Below are 24,177 nucleotides of genomic sequence, written 5' to 3' on the forward strand. Positions count from 1 at the left end.
GCAGAGAACAGCTGCCTGAAAGAATCCTTTCATCACTTCAGACAGTGAACAAAGCCAAAAATAAATATTTCGGCTTCTGCAGTATTTAGAAAGACTTTATTGCTCCGAGGCCAAAATTTCAGCCTATCAAAGTCTCTTTACTCAGCCCGGGTTAAACGAGTAACTGATTTAGAACCATTAGAAAATACTGAACCAAATGCACAGTGAAAGTATAAAGCGTTCCCATGAAACTCTGCTAACTCCTGTCTCCAAAAACTGAAATAAGTCCATGCAGCCAGTCCCCAAGGGCACAGCCCAGAGCTCTGCAGGCCCCATACAAGTGCATGCCTTCACCACGCAGTGCCCTTGGCCCAGGGGTGTCCCTTGGTGGGGCTGTGGGAGAGGGCTGTTGCAGGGCTCCAGCTCTGCAAAGCAAAGAGCTGTGGGACATGAGGAGCATGCTGGCTATTTTAATCCCGCACCGTAGACACTGAACAGCTGCACGTGCCGGGCACAGGCTGGGTGCAGTCACGTCCTGGTTTGCAAACCTTGTCTGGGATACCTGGTCTGCTCCTCGCCTGCAATAGCACCGCAGGGCTGTGCAGGATGGACAGATGGACACCCAGAGGATGCAGGGCTTGCTGTCCTGGTGGAGGGCACCCTCTGCTCATCGCCTTCTCCAAGGCCTGCAAGACACAGAAAATCTGAGCAGTAGTTGCTGGGAATAAACACAAGGCAGGGTCAAAAAGTCAGTTCTGCTCCCTGCAGCCCAAGGTTTCCCAGGCATCTGCTGGAGGACTCTGCTACAAGGCTGGATGGGAATCATACATTGTCAACACATTGCATGTGGTCCCAAATGCTGTTGTCACCAGGGCTGGCTCATACCTGTGCCACAAGCAGGTCTGGAGGTGCAGCTTCCAGCTGAAATCTCTGCAGCTGCCTCTTTGCTTTACGGTTAACAGTACCAAAGTGAACAGGAATTATTTAAGGTAATCCTGAAAGGGAAGGAAGGTATAAAATGTTTTTGCTGGGTAATTTAGAAGTGAATATGGCAAAATGCTCCAGGGTTTCACCCATGGGGCAATGCTGCGGCAGCCTATATGGCAGCATGTATAGATCAGTGGCACGCTGGCCTTTTCCATCATCTTTTTTTCTGCATGCTGTAGCTTTCCAACAGTAGCAGGTACACAAGCCTAAAGAGACGGCACATGCTTATAGAAGTAAGGCTCTTGCTAGATTGAATGGGAGCCAGGCAGTTCAGGCTGCATCAATAACTGAGCAAGAACACAAGTCTTCTGCAAACTAAAAGCAAATAAATGCAAGAAGTCTTACTCCATCCCACCTTTGCCCTTCTATTAGCTCTGTATGTGAAAACGTTCTTATTTATAGACCTAGAGAGACAGGCAAGTAAATAAAAGTGCAAACAAGCTAGAAGCAATAGGTTAAATGCATCTGCAGGACAAAGAACAGCTCGGTGGACGCAGCTAAACAGACATCAAGTGCACAGAAAAACTATTTCTTAATAACACAATTGCTGTGCTGAGAGACTGCAACTGGCTTCTGCTTGGGCACTCCTCTGTGGGCTGCCACACCAGCGTGCTGCAGGTGTCTGAGGGATGCTGTTAACTTTATGACCCATTGCACAGCTTTGTGCTGTGTGCTCCCAGCATGGTCACCTCCCACCTGCTTTTCTTTAGGAGGAACTGCTCCATCCATCGTATGGGGAGGAAGGAAGGAAATGCTGCTTTTGGAAAAGCAGGTATTTACCAACAGTATTTCACCTGTTAGGGGACATCCAGTTTACTGAAAAGCTGAGCATTGAAAAGAAGTGCTGATTTATAGGAGAAAAGTGGCAGCACATTTTGTAAGGGGGAAGAAGGATGCTTTGCTAAGCAGCCGAGATGCAGTAAGATTTGCTTTCACATTTGTTGCCACCTGGGTAAGTCATAGGAATAAAGCCATCCCTTATCCTGCCCCAGTCTGTAGCTCATTCCAATTTCATCAATCAGGGTACAACAGCTTCTTCTCTCTTAGGCTGCATCCACACAGGGCAAATAGCAGGGACATCATGGCCATGGCATCAAGCATGAAACTGATCTGCAAGTAGGAGACTGAGCCCAAATCACCTTTTCCTCACTGCTGCTTTAAGCAGTCACATCACTCAGTAGCCAGCCTGCCTTAAAAATGCTCTTTTGCAGAGATGTTTCTATTAGTTAAGGCTTCCCTGCTGGTCTACAAGTCAGCATTCAGCATCCCCAAGGCCGCATGGAAAACACCGCTGCTCTGCTCCTTCAACCTCGCTCATTGCAAGGGGATGTGCCTGTGACCCACTAGTGCTGTTAACTGTTCCCTTGGAATGAAGCACACTCGCTGTCTTAAATAACTCAGAAGAATGTACTTCAATCAGCTATTGTTCATTAGGATTTATTAGCCTGGACCCAAGGGCAGGCAGGGAAGCTAATTAGAATTATTATTTTCAGGTGACATGTATGAGGAGCTCCTGGGGATGTTTTCAGCCCTCCATTTTATGGCTGAGGTGCAATTTTCAGGGTTATTTTCTGAGATTATTTAATTGGATGGTTCTTCTCAATAATGCAGAGGGGCTGTAGTAGGACAAGAAGGAAAACTGGGCCCCACTGAGAAATTCAGGGGGGATAAATAGACAAAAGAACATTAATAACGGCAACAGTTTATTGCACTAAAGCTGCCCAGCACAACCACTTTGATGCACCCAAATACCTGAACTGACCACAGATGGAGGATACAGGGCTCAGAGCCCACCACAGATTCATTTGTGCTGTGTTTCAGGCTCTGTACATGGTACACAGGCCACTGCTCCTTTGTTGTATCCAGCCCCAGTGCCACAAAGCAGCTGGTGAGAAGCAGGTCCCATCTCCAGAGAGCTGCTGCTGAGCTAGGAGGTGGACACTTGGCTCATCAGTCAACGCAGACCTTTCCATTCACACAGGCAACATGATGCTGAGCACATCCCTCTATGTGGGGGCACCATCCTGCCCTGGTGCAGGGCTTTGTGGGGGTCATAGCAGGACCCCAATAGGTGTTTCCTCTGCTGAGCAGCCACTCGTCACCCTCAGTTTGTGGCAGGGATAGCAGCTGAGAAGCAAATTAATGATGCAGAACTGACCTGCTCAGCAGCTGTTAGACAGTCCCCAAAGAGCTCACTGCTCCTAATGACACCTCCAGAGCTTTGCTGGAAAGGAATATGAAAGAAGAGCAAGAAATCAAGCTGGTTTGTCTTCGGTGACTGATTGATGCCAATGGACTCCACCTTGCTAAGCATTTTCAAACAACATTTGCAGCTGATGTCTTGATACGCGGAAACCTAAAGGACTTGGAAGTAGATGGAAGAAATTTCTGTTCATGAAGGTTGAAGTGCTTTCAATTAGAGCCAGTTCTGCACCAGGCAATGAGCACCCAAACCAGCCATGCTGGATTTGGGACTTTTGGACTTTAAAATGCCTCAATTTGGATCCTCAGTGCCTCGATCAGGCAGAAGGAGAAAAACAAAACAACCCTCAACCACCAAAAACAGAGTCTGAGGGGAAGAAGTGAAACCAAATCAAAGCTTCCTTGTGTAGAGCAATGAATATCACAGCTCTGCATAGCAGGACACACACTGTGCTCCAAGAGACTCCAACTTTGGAGGCACCACTTCTCTCCATGCCTTGATGTCTCCTTTTGGAATAAAATAGGATCAGCATGTGCTGAGCAGTGCCTGAAGGCCGCTGCTCATAGGACTCCACGGGATCTCCATCTCCATATATTGTGTGCCCTCTGCTGGTGGCCTCTCTTTCCAGAAGCGCAGCAAAACCCCACAGGGAAGGGCAGGAGGGACCAGGGTCTTCCCTCCTATTTTTTTTGCAGAAGGATGATCAGATGTGATATGAGAGAAAAAGTAGCAACAGCAAAGGGAATTTCCTGCTGCACACTTTGCCTCTCTCATGCTCTTTGGACCAGGATGGTTCCTGCTGGAGCCCCAGCATCCCTGCAGTGCAGCATCAGCTCTTGCCAACCAACCACTCTCCTAACACAACTGCAACCCAGAGATAAATGGGAGCAGAACTATAGAAGTTCCCAAAGTGGACTCAATGATCCTTATTGGTCCCTTCCATTTGTTAATGCAAAGCACAGATTAGAAGAAAATACTCATGGCTGCGTTGTGCCTCCACAAGCAGTGCTGGTGAAGGATGGCACATCAGCCAGGTTCCACCAAGGTCACGTCAGCCATGCTCACCACCTTGGCTGTGCACTATGAATTATTGGGTGCTTAGACTTGGTTTGCATGAGAACCCAGGCAAAATCAGCAAGTTTTGCATCACTAATCCTGCTAATCCCTCCTTCTCCAGCCCTTTCAGTCTAGACCTTACATACCTGGTGCTATGGGGACAGGGCAACCTCATGCTGCTGCTGCTCCAGCATTTGCTATGACCACAGCATCATTCAGCTCTCCTCAAACCCAGCAAAAGCCTCTCCTCCAACTGCTGAGGACCCATTTCTCAGGTTATTTTTTAAGTTTTTATTACACATTAATACTTGTTCATGCACCAGCATTGTCTTTTAGCACAGATGATTCACTTTTCATCCACTCAAACATCCCCAGAATATTACTTAACCAAAAGCCAGCCAAAGAAGAAATGCATTTTTCCTTTGTGGAGGGAACCGGTTCTCCTACCAACAAAAAATATCAAGGCATGAAGGTTCAATGTGCCTTTGTAAGACTGGATTGGACCCAGTCCTATTTTCATCCCATTATTCTTTCCTTCACAATTTGTCTAAAGCTTTGCAGACTATGAAAAGCCACTTGCTGCCTGGATTGCTTTTCCTCCTCCTTTCATAAAGAATACTCTGTTTGCCATTCTATGGTTATAGGAACCACTCCTGAATGACAGGTCTGTGAAAAGACTTTGCCAATGGATTTATTTCTTCTTTTGGCCATCTCCTGCCCTTTCAGGGTCTATGTGCAGAGGCTCTCCCACTTCCTACACCAAGGCCTGTTTCAAACCTGAATTGTTTTCACATCATTGAGTTCTCTTTAGCCATCCCTATGCTTCCTGCCTCTGGTAACACCATTCTTGCTACTATAGATGAGGAAAATGCATGCAGCCCCAATGATCTCTGCCTGTCCAAGCTCACACAAGATGCAAGCACCAGAATGGTCTCTCCCTCTTGCAAACCTTGGAATTTTTTTTTTACCTCTGAAACACACAACACAAAGTCCATTCCTCAGCCTCCATCCCATCATCTCCAGTTCCTTACAGCCCATTTTCCCTATTCCTCTCCCTCCAAGACCCTACCTCATGCAGCCCACCCTGGCACCAGGTGGCTGTAAGGAGAACACACTGACTTCCACACTGAAAAAGGAGAAGGGGGGGGGGGAAGAAAGAAAGAAACAAAACAAGGCAGAAAGCACTATAAAAAGATCTACAAAGAGACTAATGACACTGTTTAAACAAAGTTGTCTCCTGCGATAGTGCTAAATCCTTTTTATGACCTTTCAGCCTTCTAGAACAGTGTATAAGACAATTTTGCTGGGCTCACTGACAGCCAGTAACTGTTCGCCTTGGTACCAGGAGTCTCATTACAGAACAAATAAGGCCCATTTTACTATTCCCCCCCTCTCACCTTATAAAACATTTAACCATTTCCCTCCTGAGCTGATCCACCAGAGAAACTGGAGATAGGGAAACGTTCTCTGGGAGCAGCATCACAGGAACTGCTGGGGGAGATGAAGCATATTCTGCATGTGATTACTTCATAAACGATGCTTTGATCACCAAAAGCAAAGAGCAAGGAGATAGTTCTAACAGTCCAAAAACACATGAAAAGCTAATGTAGGAAGCAGCTTTAATACGTGAGACAGTAGCACAGTATTTACTTTGTGACCTTTAGCGAGTACGGGCAGTGCAACAACAAGCTAATTTAGCGGAAATAAAACACCACCAACAAAAGAAGGCAGAAAAATTAACCCAAGAGCTCCATGGCAGAGTGAGAGGGGGAGATGCTGGGGCTGAAAGCAGCTCTGTGCACGTATGCTGGGAACTAAGCTCTGCAAAGCACTAGGGAATCAATGGGTGCTCAGCAGCTTCTGCAAACAGTGATTCTGTGATATAAGCAAAAGCCCCAAACTAGAGCACCTTCAGAGCAGGCACTAGCAACTATACCATCAGATACAAGTACAACAGCAGCCTTTGGGGAGGTTTTGCAGGGACACTTTCAAACAGCACAGGAGGATGGGAGGAACTGCAGACATGTGGGCAGAGTCCCCAGGTGGGAAAATCAGGTGAGAGAACTTGAAAGGATGGAAGGGGGCAACGACAACATCTGGGAACTACATTTTCAAAAGAATTTTGAATATTTAGGGATAAGAAAGAGCAAAGATGTACACACTGTTCTTTTAAGGTTTCCCTATTGGCTGTTTGAATCTGATACATTAAGAACTATGGAATGAACAAGTTTTTGTTTCACACCAGCAGAGCATTAGGAACCCCTAAAGACAAGGTCCTGCACAGGGCCACATGCAGTTAAAGTTCCTGTCCCCACAGCTACACCTGGCACATTTGCCACACTTTATTCTCAGAAGGAAAAGGCAAGAAATCCTTCAATCTGCAATGTCTGCCTGCTTGAAACCTGCAAGGAGAGCACTTGCTATGTGCCATGAAGCCACTGAGAGCAAAAACTGCCCCATGGTAGAGAGAAAACTCTCCAGACAAATCACCATGGATAATATCTACCTTGGGAAAAATAGTCTGAGCAAGTAGATGGAAAATGCCACGTTCTGATCAAAATCTCTAACCAGTTAATGGCTCATGTGAAAGGAAAAAAAAAATAGCATGATAAACACTCACAGAAGGACAGTGCCCATCAGCTAATTTGTGCACGATGAATAATTCAGCCACATCTATTAAAAAGGCTTCAGATGACTGAAGATGATGATGCAGGGATAGGAAGGAGAGCAGCCACCTCGAGATACTGCTCAGCACCAGCTGAACCCAGTATCTGAAAGCTGAGGAGAGAAGTGATTTAGACAGCAAGGCAGGAAATGGGAGCAAAAGGAACTCCTACTGTCCCTAAGAGCATCCTCCCATTGATGGCATAGAACATTTCCACACTCAGATTTTCTTTTCCAATCATGACACATTAACAGAGACCCTGAGATTGGATGGGCTACTTCCCAACCTCTTGCATGAGGTCTTTATTGAGGAGGATGAAGCCAGAACACATTAGAATCATCAGGACCTCTGGAAGTCAAATCTCACATTTCCTTGCAGAACATCCACAATACACAGCAAGCAATGGAGGCAACTGACTTTACTCATCCAAACTGTGTTTATGTAACATCAGAGAAAGCTCTGGGCCTCCATCTTCCTAAGCAAAGCTTCACTTCAGCCCACTATAAGCAAGTTTGCTTTTCCTTCTTTCTGAGGGCTCAGCATTTCTCAGTCTGGGGTTTTCAACCTGAAATAGGGTCATGAAACCTTTTCAATGGGGTTACCAGCTCTGGGCAACCTTGTGTTTATTCCCAATAATCTGCAAGGCTGAGTTCAAAGAGGTATTTTCAGTGTTGTGGCAGGACAGTCCAGCATAATTTAATTTAAATTTATCTTTGTTAGCCAGAAAATTGATCTGCCTCCTCTTCTGGTCAGCATTATCGCTTGGCCAGGGCTGGCAGGAAATATCTGCATCATGCCAGCAGCAAGGGAAAAAAATGTCTGCTCACAGATAAGTGTGGGATAGCAGTGGGAGCAAGAGAGGGTCAAAACAAGGCAAAATTGTTTCCTGACCCTAAAGAAATAGGGTGAGAGACCTGCAGGCTGGCCCCAGCTTCTGACACACACTGTGCTTATGCACATATAGAAAGGCTTCTGGTCCTGGCCAAAAATCATTTCTTTTTCAGGAGATCAGAGCACAGAGAAAAGGAGATGCAGCATCAGACCCGCTTACCCAAACCAGCCCATGTTTGCTATGGGCTGGGAGCTCCTCAGTCCTTCCCTTCACATTGCTGTGGCCAGAAGTATCCCTGGCAATGCCACTCACATGGGATGCGCTCTGCTCCATTTTAGGGCTCCTTTCCATTGTCACTGCGATCTGAAGGAGCATTAGTAGGACAGTGACAGTAGCCTCATACATATGAAATACACCGAGGGTGAAATGTTTAATAAACCATCACATTTGGAGCCTTCTTTCCCTCTCATTGGTCATGTCCGTCTTGACTTATTCCTGCTCCATAAAGGAAGTGGCAGGATTTAATAGTCTTTTATTAGCATGTCAGCTTTTAAAATGGCCAAAGCCTTATTCATAGGGTAGGTTAAAAAAGAAAAAAAAAAAGGAAATGCGGCACACTCAGGATAAACCCTTCTTATTTCAGCCAAAGAAAGGGTTGAAATAAATGTGGCTATACGTGCCTGGCCCCTTTCTGTCATATTTGGAGATGAGCTGTCACACTTTCTCTCCAAGTCAATCTTGCTTTTTTCTTTCTTCCCATGCTTCATGCCCTACCACTCTACAAAGCAGCTCGCTCATTTCCAAACTGAATCCTCATATCAAACATATGAAGTTATTTATCTTAAACAGATAGTCCATTAAAAGATATTTATGTCATATAAAGATGAGTGTTTCTTCTCATGCTTACTTGGAAGGATTAGACAGGTTCTTCCTTCTTCCTCCCCAATTTTAGTTTTCTGACCAATCTCACATCTTATTCTACACCTTTCAGATTTTGGGGTTCTGCCTTCAGTTAAGAAGCAGCATCTGCTCTCTGACTGTCTTGAATGGGAAAAGCCAGAAGAAAACCTTCTCCCAGTCCAGACAAAGGAAGTTCCCTGATGTGTCCAGATTTCTATGGGCTCATTAAGAACAGACCTGAAACTTGGAGCCATACCCTTCATTACTGAGTACACCATCCTAAGAAGCTTATTACCTTTAATTGGCTCGGAGTCGCACTGAAAACATGGAGCTGACTCCACTCTAATCCACTCAAGCACAGCCTCTAGGTTTCAACTGGAAGCAGGTTTTCACCCTAGAGCCTCTTAGAAGCAAAATCTTATTTAGGTCAGAAGTGACATTTTCCTTTCTGAAATAGTAGGCCAAATGCCAATGAAACTGGAGCATGTTAGTTGGAGCAGCCCAGGGATTTACTTTACAATACTGTGTAGTACACCCATGTGAACACTGGGGAAAAAAAAAAAAAGCAATCAGCTGTGTTAAACTTCTGACAACTTATTCTTTGGCATCAATTGAGCATCAGAGTTTCCACCCCAGAGAAAATCCTCATTACTGTTAGAAGAAATCCCCTCCAGCCTTATTTGGAACAAAGCCCCACACCAAGACTTCATCAGAAGTCCCAATCCAGAGACACGCATGCTTGCTCTATAGCTATCAGAATACATACAAGAAGATTTTATGGAGTCCAAATGAAGAGCTCAGCTTCAGAAAGATGCATTTCAGTATAAATCTGCATGAAAGGACCAGGACTGGGAGTGGTTAATGGCTGCACAGTGCTGGGATCCCGATATTTTAGCAGCTACTTGAACACACACACAGCCCCTGATAGTCACTACCCTGGAGATTCCAGGCATCCCCACACAAATCCCAGGGCCAACAAACTGATAAACTCTACACTCCAGATTCTCCCAATGAAATGCTCCAAAAGCAAGTTGACTTGAATAACAGAAACCATCAAGCTCCTGCCTACACCAAAACTACAGACAGCAACTTATCAGTCCATGTAGCTTTATTAGCACAGCCTGACTGCAGGCTTCTTCCCAACAGCATCTTGAATCAATAGCTTAATTGCCTTCTTGCCTTGTTTGGCTTCTGGTTAAATTCACTGATGAACCCTGCAGATGAGGGATGAGTTAAAGCTCCATTGCCAGACTCAGAGATCTATTGGATCTCTACATATAAAGGCAGCAGGCACAAGGAGATGTGCCATGGGAACAGCCCAGCCCTGCAGCACCCAGGGAGTTCTCCCCACATCCTTATTGCCTGGGGGAGGAAGGAGCAGGGGGACATGAGCACATGCCTAAAGATGAGCTGATCATTGATATGGATGTTTCCCACAACAGTTTATCACTGCTTTTTGGTTGTCTTTTCTTCCCTAGCCAACCCTTGCACTTGGAAACAGCCCGGCACCATCTGATCTGCACTTGTCCCCCAGTAATGATATTAACTATTGATCACTGTCACTGACAGCTCACTTCCTACTTTTGACCTACCTAAAGTAATTGTTTCCTGCAACTCAACCATGGCAGCTTTGAGGGGGCTTTGTAAGCCACCCACTGGATCCTCTGTTAAGTCAGTTCTTGCCAGATAAGGCAACTGGCTTCAGATGTGTCATTAATCCCATAAATAAGATGTCCCCGTTAGACAACTCCTGTCATGTCTTTGTAATTTGTTAGAAGGCAGCAATACTTTTGTGCCTCTCTAGGTATTAAACTCCTGAAGAGACCAGGAAGGCTATTTTAAGTGTGACCTGCAAAGAAAAGACAGTCTTTTGAGTCCTTTTGTTCCTTAGATCCAGAGAACAGGTAAGGAACTGGACTGTCTGTGTTTCCTACTTGGAGCTAATGGAGGAGAGGAAATTTATGGTACTTGAGGATATGGATTTCGATTCCTGGAAGACTGCACAAAGGATGAGAGAAGCTAGATTTACAATTTCCAGTTATCAGGGAATCGTAACTTATTAGCAGTCAATCACAGAGTTAAATGACAGAAGAGATTTCTTGCTGACTTAAGAGAACATTCATACAGCATTAGGGAATAGGTTGGTAGAGGAACCACCAATGAGTCCTAATATCTAAGATTAAAAACAAAGCAGAGAAAAAAATTACAATCCAAAGCAGTACCTCATAAATCAGCATTTCTTGTGTGGCCCAGTGTTGAAATGAAGGGACACTTTATTAATAGCACTTCCCAACAGATCCTAATGACAGCGTGCCCTTTTAGCTCCCAGCACAGCACCAGGGCAATGCAAACAGGGGTCCCAAGTTGTGACCCAGGTATCACAAATGGTCACATAGATGCTTCAGAGAGACTCACAGCCCTGGACACGCCATTGCCTTTGATGTGGATGCAGATGTGTATCCACAAAGCAGCGCAGAAATTGTTTCATCCTTGTAATTAATCTATTGTGATCCTAGGGGGTACATCATACATTTACAGCAACTTTTGCAGTACTGGTGAGGCTCCAAGCAGTGGCTTCTGAGCTATGGCTTGATGAAATCTGTAGAACCAGGGACCTGAACTGCTCTAGACAACAAGGACAACCAAGAACAAACCACAGAGTTGGTTTCTTTTGAAGATCACCATCAGAGATACTTTAGCCATCCCATTGGGAGTGGAGGAAGGGTTTTCAGCGTGAAAGCTGCTTAGCTGCCCATCTTAGATGAGGTTTTTCTTAGACAAGAGACACGTACTTGTCTGTGTGTCACCTCGCTTGTATTTAAACCCTGTTCAGAGGGCTTTTTATTTCAAGAGGGTTTAAACTCACATGCTGCACCGAAGAAAGTATTTCATCCTTGAAATACTCCTCCAGACAGGGAAGTTTTCCCACCAAAGGTTACAAGAAACCAGCTTCTGACATTTAATCATGGTGATTTGCTTCAGCAGGCTGGTATAAAGTACCACTCAGCATAAATAAAGACATCAATCTGGCTGAAATTTCCCAACTGCTCCAATTTCACAGGGCTAAGGATGAGTAATGCTCTGGTCTTGACTCCAGCTGGAGCATCTCGTGGATGAGATGGTCCCTATGGTAAATTTGGGGCTTCAAGAGAAGCTCCAATTCCTTCTAAAACAAGCAAGGGGCAAAGGTTTGCTCCATGCTGCTGTTATACTGTACAAGGTCAGCATTCAGTGCTTTCATATGTGACAGCACGGGACCAAGCAGCATTGACCATGCCCAGCCCTAAATCAAAGCTGTTGACTTAAGGCTGCTGTTTACAATGGGAAAAGCTGTGGCAGAGGGGGAACATGACTACAAGAGCATCCCAGGGGATTCTGGGCTGGCAGAACAAAATGACATATGTAAATCCATTTCACTGGCAGAGACCTCACTATTTGAATAAGTTTAATATTAAACTGACTCAAACATTGGAACAAGCCCAATTATCAAGACAGTTCACATGCTCGGACCCATAGGGCATGATGTACCTTCAGCTGCATTGTCAGGGTTTCCTAACAGCTCATAGTTTGTGGCTTTGAAAACTGCTCTGAAAGATGCTGCTTAGCCTAAAAACACACTGGAATGGACACAAATACAGCAGGCAGGATGAGCCTGCTGGCATATAAAGTTTGGTTTCCTCATGAGTGATGTGATCCCTACTTTCCCCAGTCATGAGCCTCCATCCATCTCTCCTATTTAAGAAGCATTCACTGTTTGAGGATTTTCTTTGCATAACTAACTGTGAAGACCACAATCAGAGAGGAAGGAACACAAAACCACTCACTGTTTGTAGTTTTACCGCAGGAGCCAGGGGTTTAAAGCATAGCATTTACAGGCCACTGCCCACAGAAAGACATCAGTAGAAGGTCACAAGCAGCACTACTGGGGACTCAGGCAGCCCTGCAGGGCTTGACTCCAGACACACTTCATGGCAGAGGTTTGGACTTATTTCTCTGCTGTCCCCTAATAACAGCTTATAAGCCAGAAAGGCCAACAGCCCTGTGATAAGGTGCCTTAAACCACACTGAACAGCTCTCCAGGAGACAGCACGTGTTAACTCAGCCTCTGACCAGCTCATTAGAGGTTAAGCACCAATACTGAACATAAGGTTGAGGTCCCTCAGAGTAATCTTCCGTAGAATAAAGCACAAAGAGGAGCATGGAGCCCATGCTGTGTTCTGACAAAGGCCTTTGGTTACCCTAGAAGCCCAATAAGCCAACCAGGAAAGAGCTCCTCACTCTACTGTGCTCCAAGATCCCCCTAAGCCCAACCTCATACCCCACCATACCCACTGACCACATCCCTTAGTACCATGTCTCCACAGTTCTGGAACAGCTCAAGGGATGGTGACCCCACCACCTCCCTAGGAGGCAGTGCCAGCATCTGATTGCTCTATAAGGGAAACTTTTCCTAACATCCAAACTGAACCTGGAAGAAAAGTCATGGACCAGGATGACTGAAAGCTCAGAAAAGCACTATTCAAACCATCTAAATTGCTTCAACAGCACATACACAGATGTAATCCTTCAAGAAACAGTGGAAGATGCATCCAAGCCACCAATTACTCAGCACAGGAGGGAGAGCAGCAAGGCATGAATGCTGATGTCCCAAGAGGGAGCAAGGAGGCTTTGCAGGAAGCACAGCTCCCTGCGTGGCTCCTCAGCTTCCTCATTTAGGAGGAGAGACAAAAGGTTGCATTCCCCGCTCAGCCCCTGAGCAAGAGATAATTAGTAGCTCATTGTTTTAAATCCTAATAAGTGCTCCCCAAACTAACTAACCATGTTGGACATAATATAAAAATGGTTCTGGTGAAAACACAATTTGTGGAGCAGTCTAATTAGTTGGCCATGAGAGCAAGGAGCCTGTGCAGCACTCACTGCTGAGGGAGACCTATTTGCACAAACCCCAGAAGGCTGCTATGTAATAACAAGAGCCAATTTCTTCATTTCCTAAAGATCCACTAGCGAGCAGCCTCCAGACTTCCTTCCACCATTTGTGAGCCCTGCAGTTAGCTACATAGAAGATTTAATCTCTCCTCTTTGAGTGGAGCAGTGGAAAACAATCTTTTTGGAGTTTTCACAACAGCTGCCCAGGGAGCTGCTGCTTCACAGCAAGAAGGGCCCAGCTGTGGGTTCAGGCTACTGCAGCTCCCATACCAAACTAGTACAAAGCCTGGTTTCTCCAGGAGAAGGGACGAGAGTTGTGTTCTGACATAAACACAGGTCTGGAAGCACTACTTGCTTTGGCAGCCAAGCTTTTAATTGATGCAACACCTACCAGTACCCAGTTTGGAGACCTTTCCCTCTGAAGCCCTGAAGGCATGGGACAAGGGAAGATTGCTTCCTTCAGATGACAGTGCTTTAAATAAAAAGTTCAAACCTATGTTCTTGACAGCTTCAACAAAGCAATTACAGCCCTGAGTGAAGGTTACCAGTACCTGTGGTCTTGGCACAGCTTGTCTTCTGAGACACCAATGAGCAGCAAATAAGTGTTTTGTCACAAATCAAGACTGTCCCAGAAAGGCCAAAGGATGGTCTGCAGCAACCTCAGTGCCACTTATATTAATGGCAGAAGCACAAGGAGCAGCACAGGACAGAGATAAGATACAGCTTTCCCACCCCCACCCCACCTACACACACACTGCAAAGCAACCAACCTCAGGGCAGACCCCAAACTGAGCACAGCACAAAGCTTACGGTCGTGTTAGCTTGGGGACACAGGCATTCTGCACAAGGCATTGCTTTCAATGCTTAGTGCAGTAGGCCATGCTCATTGGAGGTCTGTTCAAACTATAGGGAGACCCCACTCCATCCCTGGCTAGACCAGTTCATCACTGCATGAAATCTCTGATCTTTGGCTCAGCCACAGCATGACACTTGCAATACAGGCGCTTTCCTGCTGTATACTTCCCTCTGGCCGCAGTGGAAGTAACCCAAAAGTGAGAGATGACAGCCAGGGACACCACAGCTGTATTTCTCCTCTCCCTCCTGCCCTGTCCAGGGCAGCAGAGGAAGGAGGAAAACTAACTTGGAAGGTGACTGAACAGCAGAAGGACGCAGCTGACTGCATTTGAACTGCTGCAGCTTCCCTGTGCTCTCCTACAAGAGGAAAATCAGCTGGAGGAAAAGCGCCTTAACCCCTCACAACAACTCACTGGGGCTGTTCAGACTCAGGTGAAACCAAGCATGCACAGTGAGAGAGGGAAGGAGGATTTCCTAAGGCCAACTTTCCTGCTTGGCCAGCCAAGCCACACAGCAACTCTAGAGATGCTGCAGACTGACAGTGCTGCAAAGCTAGGGAGCTCCCATAGCAATCACACACCCAAAAGGGCTGTCTCTATCCCAGGCACAGCCTATAAGGAGTTCAGACCTTGCAGAATCACATAGTATTTGCTACAACCAAGTTGAACAACTTCTGTTTCTCCCTCCAAAGGCAGCTGTCCCTGAGAGCTGCAGCTCGCTCTGACCTTGTGCACAGACATCACTGCACTGAGCTCTGAGGGCACCGAGTGACTTTGCAGCACACAGCTCAAAGTAAATTGGGCTTATGGAAAAGTTACTCAGGCACTTCTGAGCTTATATCCGTCTCCGCAGCTGTAGGATACCTGGGCTTTGTGCTCATCTCTGAAATATTTATGTACTAATGAAGGTAGAAGCAGAGGAAACTGAGGTCACTTAGAGAGGTAAACTCCTCATTGCAGCTGAAATAGCTGAGACAGCAAGTGAGTTGGAAGCAATCAAGAGCAATTAAAACATGCCTGTACTACATAACATTTACTTGTTATGCTACAAGGGTCCAAAAAAGCAAAACAAAGGGGTTTTGCCAATTCTTTCCTACTCCATTACCCTTGCAACCAGGAGAGCATATAAAACACCTCTGCTTTGCTCGCTGTTCCCTGTGCGTTCAGCTCAGCTCTCCCTTGTCTCAAAAGCTTAAAAGCCTGTTTTTTCCCTTTAAAAGCCAACTTGCCTGCCAGGTAGCTTCTCTTAATCTCTCAGCCTTGGCTAGAAGCCTCTCTAGGCTGCTGAAAGAGATAGCTACTTACCCTTTGTTCTTGCGACAAGAAAAGCCTCAGCTATCAAATCCTTCCAGATTCCTTTGTAGTCTGAGAGACTCTAAAATGGAAAGAATAAAAACCATGTATCAGTCTTACAGATTAATCACTACTAAGGCTAGTGGTTAGACCAGCTTACAGCCATGCCTCACATCTCTGCAAAGCAAGCCTTTTACCAGACAGATAGCTATGAGATATAGCCATTCATCACAGACAATGAGCATTGCGTCCTTCCTAATGTCAGCAGCAGGTCTGAGAAAGGAGCTAGAGGTGAAGCAGGCACGTCCAGCTGTGGCTTTCCCCCCAGGCTGATGGAGGTTCCCCAGGACCCAAACAGCCTCCATCAGCAGGAGGGACTGATGACTACCTCCCATTGGGATGGGTGGGAGAGGTGTGTTCGTGCCAGCCCAGGGCAGCTGCTTTGTTTCTCTATGGCATAAAGGCAAGGTGTTCAGCACAGAGTGGTTTCACAAAGTACATCAATTAAAGAAGGAAAAAAAGCACATAGCTCCCATAGAGGCATTTACAGAGGCTGAGAGCTGATCACAAAAATTGCAAGCAAAAATAGCACCCCAAACTCTCAGTTATTCCAGAGCAAACAAAGACTTTTTCATTATGAAGTTCTCTGCAGCTTCCGTAGAATTGGTTCAAAGAGCTTTTTTCCAAAGTCATTTGCAGAGAGCATTCAGCATGGTGGGTGTGAAGATGTTTGTGCCCCCCATTGTGTCCTTGCAGTGCTATTTTCCTGCCTGGAAAGCAAAGCAGACCACCACTCAGCCAGTTCTGCATCAGGAGGATCTCAGCCCTCTTGGTACAGGCCTCTAATGCCTTCAGCACGTGGAAACCCTCATGCATCCTGACAGCAAGTGTCAGAGGCAGCCCCAGAAGGAAAGAAAGCACAGTCACACAGTCAGCTCCAGTCAGCATTTCACAGCTCAGTGTTAGACATACTGGATCCTCGTTCCTCAGCAGGGCTGTGAGTGACTCCAGCTGCTGTCACTTTTCAGACAAAGCCTTCCTGAGAACAATTCTTTTGGTTCAACCTCAGTTCAGCATGCACCAATCTCTGAAGCATCATTAGCTCCCCTGCTGCAGCACTGCTCATCACCAAGATCCCTGTCCTCGTGCCATCCTCCTGCAGCTGCTCCTTCCCCAGCCACAGGACGTGGTTCTGATCCCTGTGTCTTGGCAAGTAGCTCACCCTCCTCCAGCAGGATGATCCATGTCATCAGTCCTTCTACCACTGCAAAATGTTGCTGCTTTCCAGAGCAAAACAGCTGAAGAGAGGATTTAAGCAGAGGTTAATGAAGTCCTCTCTGCTGAGGAACAAGCCTTCTCCTGGGCTAAGCAGCACTGTCCCCATTTCATGTGGAAGTAACACTACAAGTAAGCAGCTGCTGTAACCATTAGAGCAGAACGCATTACAAAGATACCAAAAAAGCTTTTGTAAGCAATTTTCTCCTGTCTCACCCTCAGGCAATCTATCATGTTAGATCAGTCCAAGCAACTCCAGTGGTCACATTTCATCCACTCCAGCCAGATGATAAAAAAGCAGGTGCTGGTGTCACTGCACCCTGGAGTGAGCCACACTGGGCACCTTCATTATGATATACCATGGATCTGGGTCAGGGACTAGAGAGACTCATGCTGGTAACATCCATGCAGGTTGTCTCAGTGTCGCAATATTCCCCAGCTCATTATCAATTTCCTCTTCCAGTGCTCAGTCTAATATTAAAGACTTTGAAATGTATATGCAGTTATGGTCAAGGAGAGTGTCTCCAGAGAAGCAATTTGCTACAAATACTGAGCTACTTAGAAATATTTATATATGCTAGGAAAGGATTAGGTTTCATTTAGCATTTTCTCCACCTTTGAACTTCCTTTAATGCAGTATTAAGCCCAAGCTACAGTAAATGGTTCTGAAGTTGTAAAGGAGAAAGACTTGCAGAGCAAAAAGATTGTTCAGAGAGGAAAAAGGATGGATTGTTCAGTGTTTTCCAGATTATATCATAGCAATTGAACTAAAGGGTGCCCAAGATATCAGCCCAACAATCTTTACTTGCAGTACAGTGTTCCCAAACTAGAGAGCATCAAAAAGAGACATAGGAATCCTAAGAACAGCTTAAAAGTATGAAACCTATGAGAAGGACAGCCTATCTAATGTATTAGAGAGGAGGCATTTAGAACGGAGCTGCACACCTCTGTGTGAGAACAATTCCATTTTTAAGGGAAGAGCACCATATTATTCACAACCTCCGACCAGACCCTGTGCAATAGCCAGAAGGGCTTTCCCAGACCCTGAAAGGAGGGAAGGAGCACTGGCACTGCATTTGCTTGGCTGTTTGCAGGCGTGGGTGGCCATAGCCACAGGGTCTTGGCACAGCGACCTTGAGACAGATGGGACTGTAGAGAGGCTGGGAAAGGCATTAGAGGTGTATGAGCCTCACCACAGGAATGCTGCACCACCCCACGTCTTGCCAACAGACCCAGATCAGCCTCCTCAGATTGTTTCAGGCTCAGGGCACCAAGAAAATAACCTAATAATAGGAACCTACTTCTTCAGCGCCTACCCCAGGGTGTATGTCGGAGCTGTGTGTGCACTGATGCCCATGGGGCAAAGAACATCAGATCCTCTGCAGGGACAGCATCTGCATGAGATAATGAACAAGGAGCTGCTGGAGCCAGCAAACAGAATTCCTGGTGTGCAGGCAACTGGCACTGGCCCTTGGCATTCAACATGGAAGATTCATAGTAATCGCCAGGCAGCTCAGGTCTCTACAAACTGCTATTTTTCTTACCTTTGCGATTGGCCTTTTTTGACCATTACCAAACACACCTCCAGCAGGCAGTTAATACGCTAATAGCTTGCATGCTTTTAATGAAATTATTTTCTCACAACTAAAGCCCAGCACGTGTTTTCACAGCACTGGCCACCATCAAATATTTACTCTGCTCAAAGAGCCATCAGCAACCTGAACAAAACCATTTTTCAAATATTGAACAGAAAAATACACTCCAATCTCTTTGAGCCAGTTACATCTGGCTCCAAGTTGCTGGCAGATGGAAGGAAAACTGGTTGCAAATGCTTAAAAATTTAAGCTTCTTGTATTTGCAAAGTTTGTAGGTCAAGAAAATACACTCAGAGCAAGTTAGGCAGGATCTGGTTGTAAAGGCACCCAGTTTTCAAAGGCAGAGAGATAGAAACATGTTATAGAAAGATACAGAGAATGTTTACACAAACACAAGCCAGGTAAGCATCTCCCTGTTTGGCCAACTTCAGCATCCTTGGGCAGTAGAACAGATATACTTGGGTACAGGTACATTGCAACCACAGCCCACCCAGTCTTGCGAAAGGCTCCCATAAATCCCAAGCTTTTTAGAGCTGCTGAGATCCCATTGCTTGAAAGCTAAGCCACATGCATGCATTGAAATAGTTTTGGGTGAGATCTGCAGGGACTTATGCCAGGGAAGCATACACCATCAGAGGTGGTCACTCAGCACTGGAAATGCAAAGTACTCAGACTTTTTTTAGTAGGTCTGTTGGAACCCTGGCTAAGCAGAACCTACCCAGCTTTAAGCCTGCATACAGACCATTAGCAACCCCTACTTAAAAATCCCAAACCATTGCAACAAATCTTTCCTTACCACTGCAGAAGGGGAGCCCCACATCGAGGTCACTTAAGGTTACAGTCCCACTCTTCCACACCCTGGTGCTCCACAAAGCCAGATCCCCGCTCAGGGCAGCCTGTACCCACAACTCAGCACCCACATAGGCACAACACCAACCTGGATTTCATTTTAGGGACCTTTCCTCCTCTTCATCCTTCCTCCCAGTTTGCACACAAGAGCTGATACTGTTTCTCAGGCCAGCAGCATGAAACCCCCCAGCTCCACCCAAGCACCACCTGCAAATCTCCTATAGCCCCTCTACATCCCCTTATATACCCACCCACTTGCTCCCAGGGAGGCGCAGCTGATGCTGTTTTCAAGGGCAATGGGCTTGATATAGATCCAGACAGCCCAAGTGCATCCCATTAGGTAATTTTTCCAAGCAGATCTGTCATTATTTTGCAGAGGTCTCCTATTCCCACCTTCTGTATTGCTGCAGTTTTCACTGACAGGTCTTTAACACATCAAACACACCAAGGATCTTACTGAAGGTCTGAATCACAACGTGGAAAACCGGGGCTCTGCCAGTTGGGGGGAGGAGTTTGCAGACCCTGGAAATAGGTTTATCCTGTAGCAATTGTTGTTTATGAGCCTTGGGGTGTCACGTGTGTGCCTCATTGTGGAAGGTTCTTTCTACCATTCACTCAGTGCCAGGAAGTAAATTTCTGTGGTTCAGGAGAAACTAGCTGTAGCAAATCCCTAATGTAAGGGAAACCAGAAAGCTTTTCCTATTCCTAATGATGCCGTGTTTCTAAACTTTCCCCTATGGCATGCAACATTAGAGTTTGTTTAGCAGCTTTTCCCTTAAAAAGCACTGACAAAGGAGGCATTGTTGCAGCAGTGAGATCATAGACACTTCCCTGGCTCTGAGCCCACCAACCCCAGCAGCTGGGATGGATTCTTCCTGAGAGATGCACTGGGCCAGACTGAGTTGGGACTGAGAAAATGGGCAGATTTCAAAGCCTTAAAACACCTGACGATGTGCCAATGGACAGTAAATGGGATGTACATTTGTGAAATGTCTCATATTTTTCTTCAGCGCCCTGGACTTGATGATCTTTAAGGTCCCTTCCAACCCAAGTCATTCTATGATCACAGACTCACAGAACCATAGGGGCCGGAAGGGACCTTAAGATCAGAAAAGAGATAAATAAAGGCAATAAAAATTAACTGAACACAAATATACCTGCAGTGTGACAAACTCCTCCCAAATCCCTCCTCTGACGCCGAGTGTTGGCACTGGTTGTGCACCCATCCCTATGTGCGTGCCACAGTCCATGGCCATCCATGTTGCGTCATCACCGCTGTATTGATTACTGCACTGAGAGCCTGGAACGCCTCCGGGAAGTTTTCTCTCATCATAAGCAGGATAGCTCTGTTACATTGCTGGCCTGCTCATCTCCAAAGAGAGAGGTTTCTTCCATGTGGAAAATAAAATACTGCCTGTGGGAGACGTGCTCAAGAGATCGGAACAAATTCATTGATGCACCACCAGATCCCTGCAAAACACCCTGGTTCTATTTTGTGTTGATGAGCAGAGGAACCGAGTGTTCCCTCTGCACTACTAATGTGTCACTCAGAACAAAATAATGTGAACGGTGTACCAGTGTAGCTTTGAAAATTTTATTAAATGCAGACGGTTATTTTGTAGATAACATTTTCTGGATCATGCATGAATAATAATGTTAATGCACAGAACTGTCCTGAAGTGTAGTCAGAGAGAAAGGGAGCATTTCCCATGTACAAGGCAGAGGAGATGCGTGCACAGCCTGGCCAGCTGTTCTCCCTCCAGGGCAGAAAGATGCTTTTTGTAGTTATGCTCACTGAGCTCCCAACAAAATAAGAGGAAATGGGAAGAACAGAGAATTGGGCTCAGTAAGTGATTCAGAACCAGCAGCACGGGGACTTCCTAGCCTTGGTTTCTCCTTCCAACCCCCATCCCACTCGGTGTCTCAAGGCACAAGCCTGCTTTGAGAGGGCTTTATTACCAGAAGAATGCAGAGCAGGGTTTCCAAAAGACAGTTCCAAAATTCAGGATTACCAAAAGCCATGGATGTAGTTCTGTGGGACATTGCCATGCAAAACCCTCAATGAATGATTTACTTTCACCGGCTTTGCATTGCACAGCGACCAACTGAGTTCCTTTTAAAACCATGGGTGGAAGCTAGTGGAGAAGTCAAACTTTTGGACATAAATCCACGCTTAAAATACTTTCATGTCAAATAGTGTGATTCAGAGCTCAGGCACTTGTAGGGTTCAACAGCACTTAGGTAGGATTGAGAGATGAAAGTCCAGAGTTGCTATCCACCCCCCTACTCAAGCCCTTTATCTGATCTAACCCTAAGTGCTCAAAGCTTCAAAGCAGAAACCAGTTTTCTACTCTTTCTCCTTCCTTTGATTCAGATCTTTGTAAATATCAGCATGGAAGAGAAATTTGGAATGCTCTCTGAGAGTTTTATCTCCTTTCCCAGCCCATTAGAATGGGCAAATAAGGTGTTACAGTACACACGGCTCAGAACTGTTTAAATGCATTAATTTTTTGGCAGGAGATAGGTTTGGAAATTCGTATTTAAATGATGATTTGAATGGAGTCTGTGTTGAGAAATTCACTGTTTATGAGCAATTTCATTTTAGTGTTTGCTCATACTGATGTTGGTACGGCTTTTGATGGAGGTGAGAGAAGGAACAGCTCTTCTTAACAGCTGCAGTGGGTGAGGGCTGGTGGAGGAGATCTGCTCCAGCTTGATTCTGCAAAGCTGAGCTTTGCTTCGAAAGGCTTGGAAGATGCTTGGTGTTTGTGGAAACTTCAGGGTACCAAAAATGAGGGGTCTTTTGTAGTACCTCAGAGCAACCATTTCAAGTTAACAGGCTGAGCCTGTCGGATCCTGTTGGCTCTGCTGAAGTCTCCACTGGGAAATGGTGAGAAAATAAAACAAGAAAACAAATTTCAGATCAGCCCCTGGCGCTTTGTTTTAATTGGAAATATTGAAACAAGATATAAGATTAACTCATTTTCATACACATTTGTAGTTCCATTCTCAGCTGAGATGAACAATGACCACTGCAAGAGCTGAAAGCCATGCTGGTAGGTGAGTTCCCATCACCTCCCAGCAGCCTGGCACAACTAATATCTCCTTGGTAGCTCCTGGGGGATACTGGTGGAGGTGGAATCCTTCTCCTGGCAGATACAAAGTCCTTGAGCTTGGTGCCCTGGTTTGAGCTATGGGGGATGACATGGAGCCTGGTGGTCTAGGCCAGTCCATCCCATACCTGCACAACCTCAGCACTATTCCTCCATTGCACATAACTCAGTTCTAATTATTTATAGAGGGGAGAGGTGGAAATGTCATTACCCTGCTTAATGACTCAGCTGCAGAGTCCTCCTGGGCATTTCTCTCTTTCTCTATTTTTTTTTAATAAACAAAAATGTGCTTGGTTGTGAAATTTAAATATTTAACAACATTCACTTGCAGAGCATTTAGCAGCTGACTTTTCAACCTCCCTCTGTATTTCCATTTTAATTCTGTTTGCTGTTTCAGAGGAGCACTAACCCCTCCATAACATCCCCTCCTGGCCTCTCCCCAATACCTCCCTTCCTTCTGTGCCATTTGGAGGATGTAGGAATGCTGCACTCACATCTCTGTGTTTCCAAACTCACTTGCTCAGATGTGGTTCTTCCCTATAATGAAAGGATTTCCATGCACATCAGTCAGTTAAAATAATCACAGGCTGCCACTGTTCAACTGCACATAGAAAAGGAGAAAAACGATATCAATAAGCTGCTGCGTCACTCAGCCCAGATGCAATTAACATCTGGTCTGGGGAGTTTCTCCGTGTCCATATACACAGCTTTCTGCCCCAAACCCATCAGCCTGTGCCTGTGTTTAAACACGTGGGAGAATGAGAAGGGACATCTACCCACATTGGGGTTGGGCTTCTATAGCACCTGACACCACAAAATCTCAGTCATCATCCATTTCACCTACATATAAAAGAGAGACAAAGATGGCATTGGGTTTCTCTGAGTTCTGCGTGTGTTTGTGAGATGGGTCTGACAAGAAGCCTGATAGAATCACAGAATCATGAAGGTTGGAAAAGGTCACTAAGACCACCAAGTCCAACCCCAACCCATCTCACCACGCCTACTGATCATGTTCCCCAGAGCTGCATCTCCATGGTTCTCAGCCACCTCCAGGGATGTTGAAAACCTCATCTCTATCTGCTATCTTGCTTGTGGCACATGGGAGCTGAAACGTGGACCAGATCTCAACTGATGTGTGGGTTTCTGACCAGTGTTTCCAGCAAATCTCCCGTGGTCTCCACAGTAAAGCTCCTCCCACTGGAAAACACATGCAGGGTCCCACATCTCCTTTGGGCTGCATCGAAGGGTCTGATTTTCCTGTCCTTTGGAACATTCCCATTGCTGGCAGGTTTAGACTCATGACTTGAAGCCTCAGGTCTCTGAGGGGCCAGTCAAGTTTGGAAAGGTGCTAGAAAAAGAAACTTTGTCACATGCAAAACAGGGCATGAAAAATGTCCTTCTGACCCACTCTGACAGTTTCTTTCTTAGTGGATCATTCTTTACCTCTGAAAGGCAAATTTTGTTCTGCTCTTGTCATGGCCAGGTTAATATGTGTTCCCTCTTTCACTGAGATGTCCCAGAAGGAAATGAATGTTTGCTCAGTTTGCTGATCTCCTCCACGGAGTTTTTCAGGGTGGGCATTTGAAACTCAGCCGCAGGGGATGGGAATGCAAAATGTGTTACAAAAGATAACGGAAAGGGAAGCAATTG

The 24,177-nt window shown here is 45.8% G+C and overlaps 1 long non-coding RNA gene across 2 annotated transcripts; it reads right to left on the reverse strand.

Annotated features, from left to right (window-relative positions):
- Positions 1-74: 74 nt before the first annotated feature.
- Positions 75-19,943, reverse strand: LOC107320812 (uncharacterized). Of its 2 annotated transcripts, none has more exons than XR_014933826.1 (4): positions 19,666-19,943; positions 15,708-15,777; positions 865-974; positions 75-665 (listed from the first exon to the last, which is right to left on the reverse strand). It is a non-coding gene; the product is annotated as an uncharacterized LOC107320812 (long non-coding RNA). The 2 variants fall into 2 exon arrangements; XR_014933825.1 differs by lacking the exon at positions 19,666-19,943 and adding an exon at positions 19,503-19,619.
- Between the last annotated feature and the right edge of the window lie 4,234 nt (positions 19,944-24,177).

The sequence above is a fragment of the Coturnix japonica genome, chromosome 13 (genome assembly GCF_054131305.1).
Source record: "Coturnix japonica strain WE chromosome 13, WE-NBRP24, whole genome shotgun sequence".
Taxonomy (NCBI): Eukaryota; Metazoa; Chordata; class Aves; order Galliformes; family Phasianidae; genus Coturnix; species Coturnix japonica.